Source organism: Quercus suber, unplaced genomic scaffold (genome assembly GCF_002906115.3).
Source record: "Quercus suber isolate HL8 unplaced genomic scaffold, Cork oak 2.0 scaffold_383, whole genome shotgun sequence".
NCBI classification, from domain to species: Eukaryota; Viridiplantae; Streptophyta; class Magnoliopsida; order Fagales; family Fagaceae; genus Quercus; species Quercus suber.
In genome coordinates, this window is record NW_027069835.1 from 714,566 (window position 1) to 726,277 (window position 11,712).

Here is an 11,712-nt window from a genome sequence, read left to right on the forward strand (position 1 = left end):
GTTGGGCTGAGGGGAATGCTCAGAATAGTCCTTGCTTCAAAAGGCAGAATAAAGATCACACTACATCATCTTTCCACCTCCTCGTGTCTCTATCAATAAGCGCCAAGACCCTAGGATAATCATATAAGGGCTTTTGGGGGGGGGGGGGGAGATAACTTTGTATATTGTTGGAGTAGGTAGCCATTTATCCTCCCAAATAAGAATCCTCTCACCATTGCCAACTCGCCACCAGGTACCTCTTTTCACAACTTCCACCCATTGAAATGCTCCTCCAAGCATAAGAAGGGCTGGCACCAAGTTTTGCTTGAAAAATGTCACCATGCTGATAATATCTTGCCTTATAGATTTAGGCTACCAGAGAGTTAGGATTTGAAATCAACCTCGCCTTGCTTAGCTAGCATAGCAAGGTTGAAAGCCTGTAGATTTTTGAACCCCATTCCTCCATTCATCTTAGACTTACACAATTTCTTCCAACTAACCCAAGCAATTTTGATTCTTGACCCCTTTGACCCTACCAAAACTTTCTCATCATTGCTTCAATCTCGTATTTTTTATGGCAGGTATCTTGCATAGGGCCCAACATATTCAACACTTCACATCTTCTATCATCCGGAGTATTGTTACTAAAAAAGACTGAAGATTTATCCACATTGATTTTCTGACCCGATGTAGCTTATAGGGGTGTCTAGGCAAACCGGCAACCCGCCTAACCCGTCTAACCACCGCCGTCTGACCCACCGCCACCCGATCTGAAGACTCCGGCGGTCGACGCGGTTTCTGACTATGTTAACCCGACACCCAGCGGGTCGGTTATCGGTTTTTCAATCAAACCGTGAAACTCGACCCGAATCGAAGTCCATTCAATATCCATTTTTCCAGATTTCGATCATTTTTTCCCATATTCCGACTATTTTTCCAGATTTTGGCCCTTTTTTTCCAGATTCTAGCCCATTTTTTTCATTTAAATCCGTCGATTTCTGGCACAATAAACACCGGACCTAGCCGAACCAGTGATTTCTCATCACGATTTGGCAGAAATCTCACCAGAATTGACAGGATCTCACCAGATCTTGGATGGATCTGGCAAGATCTCGCCAGATATGGCGAGATCTCGCTCCGTTTCGAAGGATTCCGGTGAGATCGGTTTCACCCAAAACCAACCACCACCCTCCGGCGACCCGAATCGACGAATCCGTTACTGCTACAGGTTGGTTGCGGGTTGGAAAAACCACCCACCCGAACTGTTACGGGTCAGTTGCGGGTTGGGCAAAACCCGACCTGCCTGACCCATGGACAGCCCTAGCAGCTTCATATAACTGAAGGATATCAATAAGATTTTGGTATTCTTGGCTATTTGCTTTGCAAAATAAAGGACTGTCATCCGCAAAAAACAAATGTGTGATCTTAGGACAGCCTCTACATATTGATACTCCACTTATTCTGTGATTTCTAGTAGCATTATTAATAAGAGAGGAAAAACCATCTGCACATAAAAGAAAGCTATAAGGCGAAATTGGGTCTCCTTGACGGAGACCCCTCGTAGGAGTAATATTACCATAAGCAACACCATTAACAAGAATAGAGTAAGATACAGAAGTGATGCAATGCATGATCAACTTTATCCATTTTTCATGGAAACCCATTTTTTCCATCACTTGTTTAATAAGCATTGAGTAGATAACATTAAGTCAACGAATTTTAGAGGACCTCATACTCAGCAATAAATAATAATAAAAATATAGAGATAAAGTTACTCTTCCATTCACCACCAAGAACAACAAAAGGGAGAAAACTTTGCAATGGTAAAATAAAACATGAAGAAGAAGATCAAAAAGAGAAGGAGAGTAAATAAAGAGAGCGAATAACATACAACAGATTTATGAGTAACTATAAAATAAAAATAAAAAAGCTAAAATGATAATTAAGATGGAGAGCAGCAAGGTAAGCAGAGAAGATGGGTAGATTCCTTCAAGAATGAAGATAAATAGAAAGTTTATTTATTTAATTTTAAAGATAGTTAGTCTCTCTCTTGACAAAATTAAGATTAAGTATTGAAATTTGGATTTCATTAATTAACTTGTCCATAAAACTAGTATTAATTTTACCACTGCACACTCTTGATGCAATAGTCACTCTACAAATATAAGTGCTTGTAGGATGTGGGGGGCAAGAGCCGGGGTTCAAGTTTTCAGAAGGGAGTTTCACATACATATACACTTAGATTAGGCTAGAGTAGAATTTCAATTTTGTTAAAAAAAAAAAAAAAACTAGTATTAATTTTAATTTTGAATTTGATAGACTCTTCAACTTCTGCCTTGAGAGAGTAAAACTTTGTACAATCTTAACTACGGTAGATAGAATTCAAATTTAAGGGAATGCACAACATTCAATGTGGAAATAAAAATTGTTGTGGATTTTTTTTTTTTTTTTTTGTTTTCTAGCATTATTTTTTTTTTCAAAATTTTTTTTTATTTTTATTGATTAAATTTTTTTGGGACAAATCTTTTTTTTTTTTTTTTTTTTGGTTTCTAAGCGAAAATGCTTTAATAAAAGAGACCTTTTTCCATTTGGGGTCTTAGGCAAGTTGAATAGTTGTGATGAGCATACCTCCTTCTCTTCCTTCAGCTATGTGTTGTATATAAGTTTATTTATTTATTACTATTATTTTTTAAGGGTTGGTGTCCACTTCCCCTCCATTTGATTAAGAGCATCCACATCAACATCCACATTACTGGATGCATAATCTTGCATAATAGAAAAAGACACAATTTTTACACATTTTGCCTCAAAAATGCTCCACATCAATGCTTCTATAAATGTCTAAAAATGTGCATAATTATTCACTTGCTACAGTAACCGTGTATATTTACACGGTTACTGTGCTCTTCTATTTATTATTTTAATAATTTATTCTCTCTCATTGTCTCTGGGTCTATGTCTGGCAAAGCTCTTTGTTTGATGAGCTTCTCAACCTCAGAAGTGTGGGACAATGACATGGAATCTATGCAAAGCTCCACAAGGTCTACAACTTCTGCCTTGGCTTTCTCCATTGAAGCCAGCATTTCTTCCATGGTCTCACATTGTAGTTGTGTGCACACTAGCAGGTTTTTCTTGAATGACAGTATTATCTGGGTCATACACATCTCATGATTCTCACCTCACTCTCCCTTTCTTCATTTGATCAAATCATCCTCCATTGCCGCCGATCATCTTTTACTTGCCACCGATAAATCATCAAGCCACGCTGATCTCCGATCATCAAACCACGCCAATCATCCATTGCCACCGATCATTGAACCACACCGATCAAATCATCAAATGAAGGCCTCTCCAATCATCAAACCACGCCAATCAAATCATTAAATTGTTAGTGGGTTTCGGGTTGGGTGGGTGATGATTTGGCTTGACTGGGTTTTAGGTTTGGTGGGTGATGAATGGGTTTAGGATTGAATGGATTTGGGATTGATTGGGTTTCGGATTGAGTAGGTTGGTTTTTCTTGATGATGCTGGCTGGGTGGTGATGATGGTAGCTGGGTGTGGAGGGATCGTTGGTAATGATGGGTCTGTAAGAGAGAGAGAGGGGCGGTGAGAGAGAAAAATAAAATTGTAAAAAAATAAATATTTTATTGAATAAATGTGTAAAATAGATAAACTGATGTGTGTGGTTTGTAAAAGTGGGAGTGTAAAATAGAAAAAGTAGTTTTTTGTGTAAAATAGACAAGAAGTTTGCATCTACTGATGTGGATGCTCTAAAAGGAAGGATTTGTAAGGTGCTTGTCCCAAGGTTGTATGGTGGATTTAATGCAGAAGGAATGGTGGTAGGTTAGGGTATTAAATGTCAATTTGACAGGTAGACTTTTCTATGGGAGTTCTGGGTACTTGGATCTTGAAGTCCTTAGCTGTATAATGGTTAATTTAATTTAGTTCCTTGACTTTTTCAATTGTAAAATTAATTATATAATTGTTAAAATTTGATTTAGTTACTTAACTTTTACTAATTGTACAATTAGTTATAAAATGGTTAAAATGTAATTTAGTTCCTTAACTATTACTTCAATTGTTAAATTACTCCCTAAGGTTTAACTTTTGTCAATTTAGTCCCTAAGTTTGTTGTTTCGTTGATTTCATTTAGTAACTTAATTAGGTGGCTGCAGAAGATCATTGAAAAGTTTGTGAAGGAATTTGGGGATGAGCTGTCCAATGTTGCCACACAAACTCTTCCCTATGGTGGTATTTGGCAAGCGGGATTGGAAAAATCTGACAAAGAATATTTTGGTTTTGTGATGGTTCGCATGATTTTGTTGAATACAATTCTATTTGTTGTGAGTACTTTTTAGTTTCATATATGAAGGAAATTCAAATTTCCATGTTCTTGTATTTGATAAGACTGCCACTGAAATTCAATTAGATTTAATTAATCTGCATTATGGAAAATTTTCACTGACCTTGCCTAAGGTTTTTTATTTTTTATATTACACTCACCTCCCCTCTAATTTTTAATTAGACACTCGCCCCCCATAAATTACAAACTATTGACACTAACCACCCTAGATGGTTGAAATATATAATTTAAAAATCTTGAAATAAATGAATTTAAAAAAAAAAATCAAATTTCCTATTAGAGGGGGTATACAAGTGGAGGGTAAAATAGAAAATTCAAGATTTTTAAATTCTTTTTTCAGTTATACAAAATTATCTACGGCAACCAAGTGCATCACTTAGAGCTCATCTAACTGGTTATTATTTTGTTGGACTTGTCCTTCCTCCGGAAAATTTAGGCTTCTCTACATTGCGAAGTGAGAATGTTGCCTTTCTACGAGGTCCTCATTGAGTAACAGAAGCTCTAATACAGTTGTGTGATAGTGAAAACTCTAATATGAAATATAATTTGTGCAAATAGTAGAAGCTCTGGTATCTCTTGTGCAATAAGGCTCATAGATTGGAGCAAATAACAGAAAAGACAAATAAAGCACCAAGCACACGAAAATGCAAGAAATTATGTGGTTTAACAAGTAGCCTATGTCCATGGAAAGAGAAATCAAATCCACTATATTCAATAATAATTACAACGCACGATCTCTCTTACTCTAGCTTATCTGGGTATTCTTTTAACTCCATAGAATGATCGATTACAAAAAAATCCATAGAATGATCAAATTGCTCTTCTTCTAAAATTAATTTTCTCCTAGGAGAATTCTTCTTTTAATAATCTTCTCTTCTTCTCAAGAATCCAAATCCCCAAGATTTACCTTAAACTTTAACGAAAGACACAAGACAAGAAAAAATTCAAGCAGATTACAGTAGTAGCACAAAAGCTACCTCAAGAAACCCAAATCCCTCAGTTCGCCTTAAACTTTCACTAATGACACAAGACAAGAAAACTATGAGGCGGCACTCTCACATACACTAAAACTAAATAGGTGGCATAGTATATATACATGATTATAGTGTCTGGAGTGCACGATACATTGTTTGCCACCTACTTTAAGAATTGGCTAATAGTAGTCTTGTTATGGGCAAGGTGCTTAAATTGTAGTGACATTAAAGCCATTATAACAAATTCCTATTTGGACTTGGTATGAAAAAGAAGTTGACTTGATTACTGTTTTGAAGTTTTCTTTCTATAGAAGGAAAGTTTATTCCTTGTCAAAAATTAATGTATTCCTTCTTCAAAAAAGTAATTAACATTTGTTTGTTAAGAGCCTTATAGTTTAATTGATTGACATCTCTTGATGTTTTTAATAGAGACATTCAAGGTTCATATCCCTTTTCCCCCATTATAACTATCAAATTATACCGTTAGTGCACAACAATTAGTGTAACTAGTGGAAGGCCCGTGTGATGTGCGGATAATGTTGTAAACTGTAATATGAAAAAGTTATGTAAAATGTTGAATATATGTTAAAATAATAAATATTTTAACTACATGAAGTAACACATTTTTATCAACTCAAACAAAAATTTGTAGTTAAATTTTCAATTAGAATTGCTTGATATAACATTTATCCTTGACTTCACAAATCGTAGATGACTTTAATAAAACAAATCTCACTTGAAGTTAAATAGGGGCAACACTAATAGTCCTTTGAGCAAAATAAATTGTAGTTACATGGTACATCAATACAATTTTCCATCAACGTATCTTCGGCTCCACAAATTGCAAATGACTTCAATAAAACAAAAAAGGAAGTACCAACTCACTTTTAGTTAAGGACAAAACTTAGATACAGTACCTTAGGTACTGTTCCTTAAGTTTTTCTCTTAAGATTCAGCCATGTAGCTACTTGATTAAAAAATACACTTCCATCTTATGAGAAAAAAATCCACATGACAAAATCTTAAAATGAGAACCTAAGGAACAACTTCTAAGTACTATACTTAAGTATTGCTCTTTAGTTAAATAGGGGTAGTACTAATGTCACTAATAAAACAAAAAAAGAAAAAAGAAAAATGTGTTGGACTTAGGAAAGTACTAATTGCATATGCTACTTGTGATTAGCTTTTGATATTTTAAAGCATTAAGCACCACCATGGCACCATATGTGATTTATCTGTACAAAAATAAAAGGAGGAATATCATTGATATAATCATTATGGAACCAATTACTAAACTTTGTACGATAATTGAAAAGAAAAGAAAATTTAAAAATTAACAAAAAAACAACATTGAACAAAACTAAAACCAATAAAAGAAATCAAAAACCTTGATATCGAAGCCATGTAACTTACCATATTTGTCTGAGATCCCAACATTGCCATTCACTTCCAGTGTAGTGATATCCCTCTACTTGTGAATTGCAAATACAAACATCAAAACCCATCAAAATTTGCCTACAACTAAAAAAATAGTACCTATACAAAATAAGTTTGATATTAAATCCTTAACATTGACACATTAAGAAACAAACAAAAAAATAAATTTGAGAGCTTTAAAAAATCTATGCGTTCTACTTTTACTACTTCCATTACCACTTGGAACCAACTCAACTTCGTCCTCAGTGAAGAATTTCATGCCATTAACCACACACCACAAAAGGTTTCTAAGATCACTCTATTGTGCAAATGGCTCAAATGCAATAAAGTGGAACAAAGCTTAACTAACAGTAAAGTAAAATCACAAAAGTTAAAGATATAGGATAATTTCATCCTATTATTCATTTCTATTAGGGGAAGGCAAAATGAAATAAGAGGTATGTTATCAAAAATAAAATTCTTAATATATATATATATATATATATTCATCCTATTATTCATTTCTATTAGGGGAAGGCAAAATGAAATAAGAGGTATGTTATCAAAAATAAAATTCTTAATATATATATATATATATATATATAAAGAGCAGAGCACTTAGGCATTTTAACAAACACTCTGCATACAAAATACCCATTTAATATTTAAGTAGACAACATAACTATTTAAATAATAAAAAAGGTGAGAAGAAAATAAAAGGTAAAGAATACCTTGAGTTTAGCCAAAAAGGAATGAAATGCAGATCTAAGTTTGATTCGAAACACAGCTATCAGAGAAATATATGAGCTTCAAAGTAGATTGGCATCAATGGAGGAAGCAAAGGCAGAGTGGGAGAATAAAATTGGAGGTTAACTTTTTTTTCTTTTTTTTCAGCTATAACAGGTTTTTATAATATGCAAATAATACGAGAAACTCTTTGATTTCAGAAAAATAAATAAATTATTAGTGCAAGAGTCCAATAAGTTGTACAATTGTCAAAAAGAAAATGAAAAAGTGACTAAAGTCCAAGAGACTAAAATGGTGAAATCTTTTAATCTTCAGAATTTATTGAAACCGATAACTACATTAAGACTCCAAATTGTAGTTTTGAAAGGAGCAAAACGTGGGAACAATCAATTGTTAAACTCTCACCTAAACATGGGAAAAATTAATTGTTCTTATTTTATTATTAATAGAATTAGCTTGTGTTGTAATTTGCTCTAGTTTTTCATGTTAATGGGCTTTTTTCTTTAATGAAATTTAAAACATTTTGGAGAATAGCAGGAAGAAGTTAGTGATAAGGCTAAATGCAAAATTAGAGTACCACTTGGCAGAATTTCATGCCCTCTTGAATGAGATCTCTGCTTTTATTTATATATATATATATATATATTGATATTGATATTGATTAGTATTACAGTTTCAGCTATCACACAATAGGCTTCCAAGCTATACAAAAAATGGGCTCTCTTCCTCTGTGAATTATTCCTAGGAAATGAAAAATTCAACTACAAGGATCATGGATGTATATACTGAAAAATCCAATATTGATCCCAGTAATCTAATTATCGCATTTTTTGCCACTTGTATCCTAATTAATTAATAACAATTTAACAATGACAATGATAAAACACCTACATGAATATCACCACAGTCCAAAAGCAATAAAATAAAGCAAAAATATGACACAAGAATTTCATGATGAGTGGAAAACTTTTAAACTTTTAAAAGAAAATCCACTTCGGATAACCAATCCCACATGAAGTTTCACTATAAGATAAAGATTCTAACTGCTAGCATTACTTACAAAACTTTGCAAACTTAGAATTGATGTGTAACCTCGCAAATGACCCATTTGTCTCCCACTGCAGATTACAATCTCCACCATGAATTAACTTATTTGCACCAATCCAAAACTTTGGTATGATAGTGAACTCACTGACAAAGGTTAAGAATTTCTGTTCTTTGGATGGAAATCAGTTTAGGCTCACAATGTGAAAAGAATGGGACAAGTATTTTCTCCATTAAGGCTCGGAGCAAGAAGGCTTCTTAGAATGCTCTTTGTACAACATCCTCTCTTTTGAAAGTCGTTCATCAAAGGGTATGTATTTATAGGTAGGTAAAAGTTTAGGTTAAATCAATTTGCAAAATTGGTAATCTCACTTGAGCAAAGGTCGAGCAAAGTCTCTGCCTAGTTTTTTTTTATGAGAGTCCCGAGCTAGCTTGAGGGAACCATCTAAAACTTGAGATCTTCAGCAATTCCTAATTTTAAAATTGGCCTAACTTATTTTGCAATGATTACAACCCTCATTAGCACCTATTTTGGCACAGGGAATTTTGCAGCACAACCTAAGTCCTAGCAATCTCCTCCTTTGAAAATTCTCAAATAAGACATTACACATAACTCAATAAAAAAAAACGCGACCCTAAAACCAAAATAACTAGGACTATTAATTTTGCAAGATTGACCACCAATCTTGATGCCAAAGATTAGTGTGAAGTCATCAGGTACAAAGTTACCTTGCCTACATTTAAAAAGTGAAAGTTATTGGTGGTTTCCCAGAATAATTCTGCTGGAGCACTAAATTTAATCAAATCCTTACTCATGACGATGATCTTCTTTCATCCAAAAACTGCTGCGCAAATCTTGGCTTCAACTTCTGAACAAGCCCTAGACCACCATGAAGAGGAATGGCACAAGGACCCTCGATTCTTGCAAGTCTGGGCTTACTACGACAAAGACAGAGTGAGTTATGTATGAGATTCCAATATAGTGCATGCTCTATCACATGCAGATCATGATCATGCAACTGTTGCAAGCATGTCATTCCATCAATGACATCACACCAATACATGACTCATGGAGTCAATTTGAAATAATTTTCAATCATGCCAAGACTTGTACACATATCTCATGCAACCAGGCAAATGTTATGCCTCAATCTCAATTGTAAAGTATTGCACTTAATGACACCAACTACATTGCAAGATTTATCATTTGGAAAAGGTTACGTGTCTTCATTAAGTCACATTATCAAAAATTTCATAAGATAAGAAGATGGCTCATATTAAGGTTTCTTTCAAACTTCATGGAATACCGTGTTTCATCAAAGTCATGCGCAAGTGTAATGAGCATTCTTTGTCACCAAAAAGTCCAACATTGCCAAGAATGATCTTTGACTTTAAAATAATATTTTATTTCATGAAAAGAAACAAACTTTTCAGAAGAATTCATGTATAAATTCTCAAAGAACAACGATTTTCTATCTTTGTGGCATTTTAACAAGCATGTGAAATGCAACCAAGACTAACAAGATTTCCAAATGCGTTCACCCAAGTAGTGCAAACTATATCCTCCGTGCAAATGTATCGAAATATAACCAAGACCCATCAAGAACAAGTCACATACATCAAGAAATCATTGCAATCCTATGAAAACACAAGAAAAACAAGCAAGAACTTCGAGCAACATCATTGCGGAAACCCCATAGGGTAAAAATCTAGAATTTTTCTCAGGAAACAAAAGCAAAAGAAAAGAAAATTGACTAAAAGATTTATGACTTTGGGTTCTTGCAATAACCTATGCTCCTCATTTGTTGGTGGAATCACATACTTGTTCACCTTCTTTCTTGATGGATGGAGTGTGGGGTTGAGTTTATGAAGAGGAAAAAATTGTGTTTGAAAATTTGGAGGGAGAGAAGAGGAGAGGTGAGTGGTTTTTTTTAATAGTGGGAGATAAAATAATAAGACATCTAAACATACGACATACATCTTTTTTCTTCTGTTGTTCAATTTAAAGAAATATATATTTATAAATATAAAATTGACAATTCAATTTTTGTTGGTTAAAATGCAAATTGTATCCCAAAGTTTGAATGAAATTCATTTTATCTCCTAATTTTACTTTCATTAAATTAAGTTATCTAAATTTTAAATTTATTAAATTCAAGCTTCTAATCCAATTTTGCTAAAAAAATTGTGATTAAGTATGCAATTAACTAATGGAAAAAAAAAATCCCGCATAAAAAATCTATAAAATACTTTTATTAATTTTATAGATTTTTTTTCATGTGAGAAAAATAAAATTTTCAATGGAAATTTTTTTAAAAAATTGGGTGAAATGCTTATATTGAATAAATTTAAAATTTAGAAGACTCAATTAAACAAAAATAAAACTAGAGGACTTAAATGATATTTATTAATATTTAGAGGGTTCACTTTTATATATATAAAAGTGGAAACCTCTCCTCCCCCCTCCAAATTCCCCAATTTGAAGGACTTGAAATTGAAAGATATCTCACCCTCTTTCAATCCCTTCAAAACCTCTTCCCCTTCCCTTCAAAAATTACTTCCAAAAACATAAAATCAAAACTTTCAATTCAATTTAGTCTAGTCATATTTTTCAAAATACTAGTTAATATGAAATTAGGATTCCTTGTAATCTTTTATAAACCCATAATTCATCTAATAAACATCTAACATGGGATTCGACACACTTGCACAATACAAACTCAAATAAACAAATCCAATCAAATTCATTTAAAAAAAAAACATGTGTTCTTATTACAGTTTGAATGTTTTCCATGGCTGAGAAAAGAAATTGTGCATATGGACTGTTGGGCTCTATTTCATTGCCAACTGCAATGTATCTGAAATTGACATCTCCATAGTTTTGTACATTGTTTTGGATCCAGGTGTTTGCATAGTCTTGGCTTGAAGCAGTGCTTTAAAGCTCTTCATTAGGGACACCAAGCATGAGCTCAATATTGGTGCCTCTAAGGGCTAGGAAAGCACCATAGTTTTGGCCATAGAGTTGTATCCTTCCGATGTTATATTGTTTGTACATATTTATAACTTCTCTTGGGAATGGTAAGTTGTTGCCAAGCATTCCATAGCAAACACCTATCTTGGCGGATGATTAAAATAGAACATGTCAAATTTTGTGTCTTGACCATATTTCCATCATATGCTCGCAAAGTA

At 33.6% G+C, this 11,712-nt stretch overlaps 2 long non-coding RNA genes across 3 annotated transcripts; both read right to left on the reverse strand.

Moving 5' to 3' along the window:
* Positions 1-6,032: 6,032 nt before the first annotated feature.
* LOC136062132 (uncharacterized) lies at positions 6,033-7,103 on the reverse strand. Its single transcript, XR_010623963.1, has 2 exons — positions 6,730-7,103; positions 6,033-6,551 (listed from the first exon to the last, which is right to left on the reverse strand). It is a non-coding gene; the product is annotated as an uncharacterized LOC136062132 (long non-coding RNA).
* A 1,964-nt stretch (positions 7,104-9,067) lies between these two features.
* On the reverse strand, positions 9,068-10,496 carry LOC136062124 (uncharacterized). 2 transcript variants are annotated; one of them, XR_010623954.1, is made up of 2 exons: positions 10,313-10,496; positions 9,068-9,453 (listed from the first exon to the last, which is right to left on the reverse strand). It is a non-coding gene; the product is annotated as an uncharacterized LOC136062124 (long non-coding RNA). The 2 variants fall into 2 exon arrangements; XR_010623953.1 differs by having other exon boundaries at positions 9,068-9,462.
* Between the last annotated feature and the right edge of the window lie 1,216 nt (positions 10,497-11,712).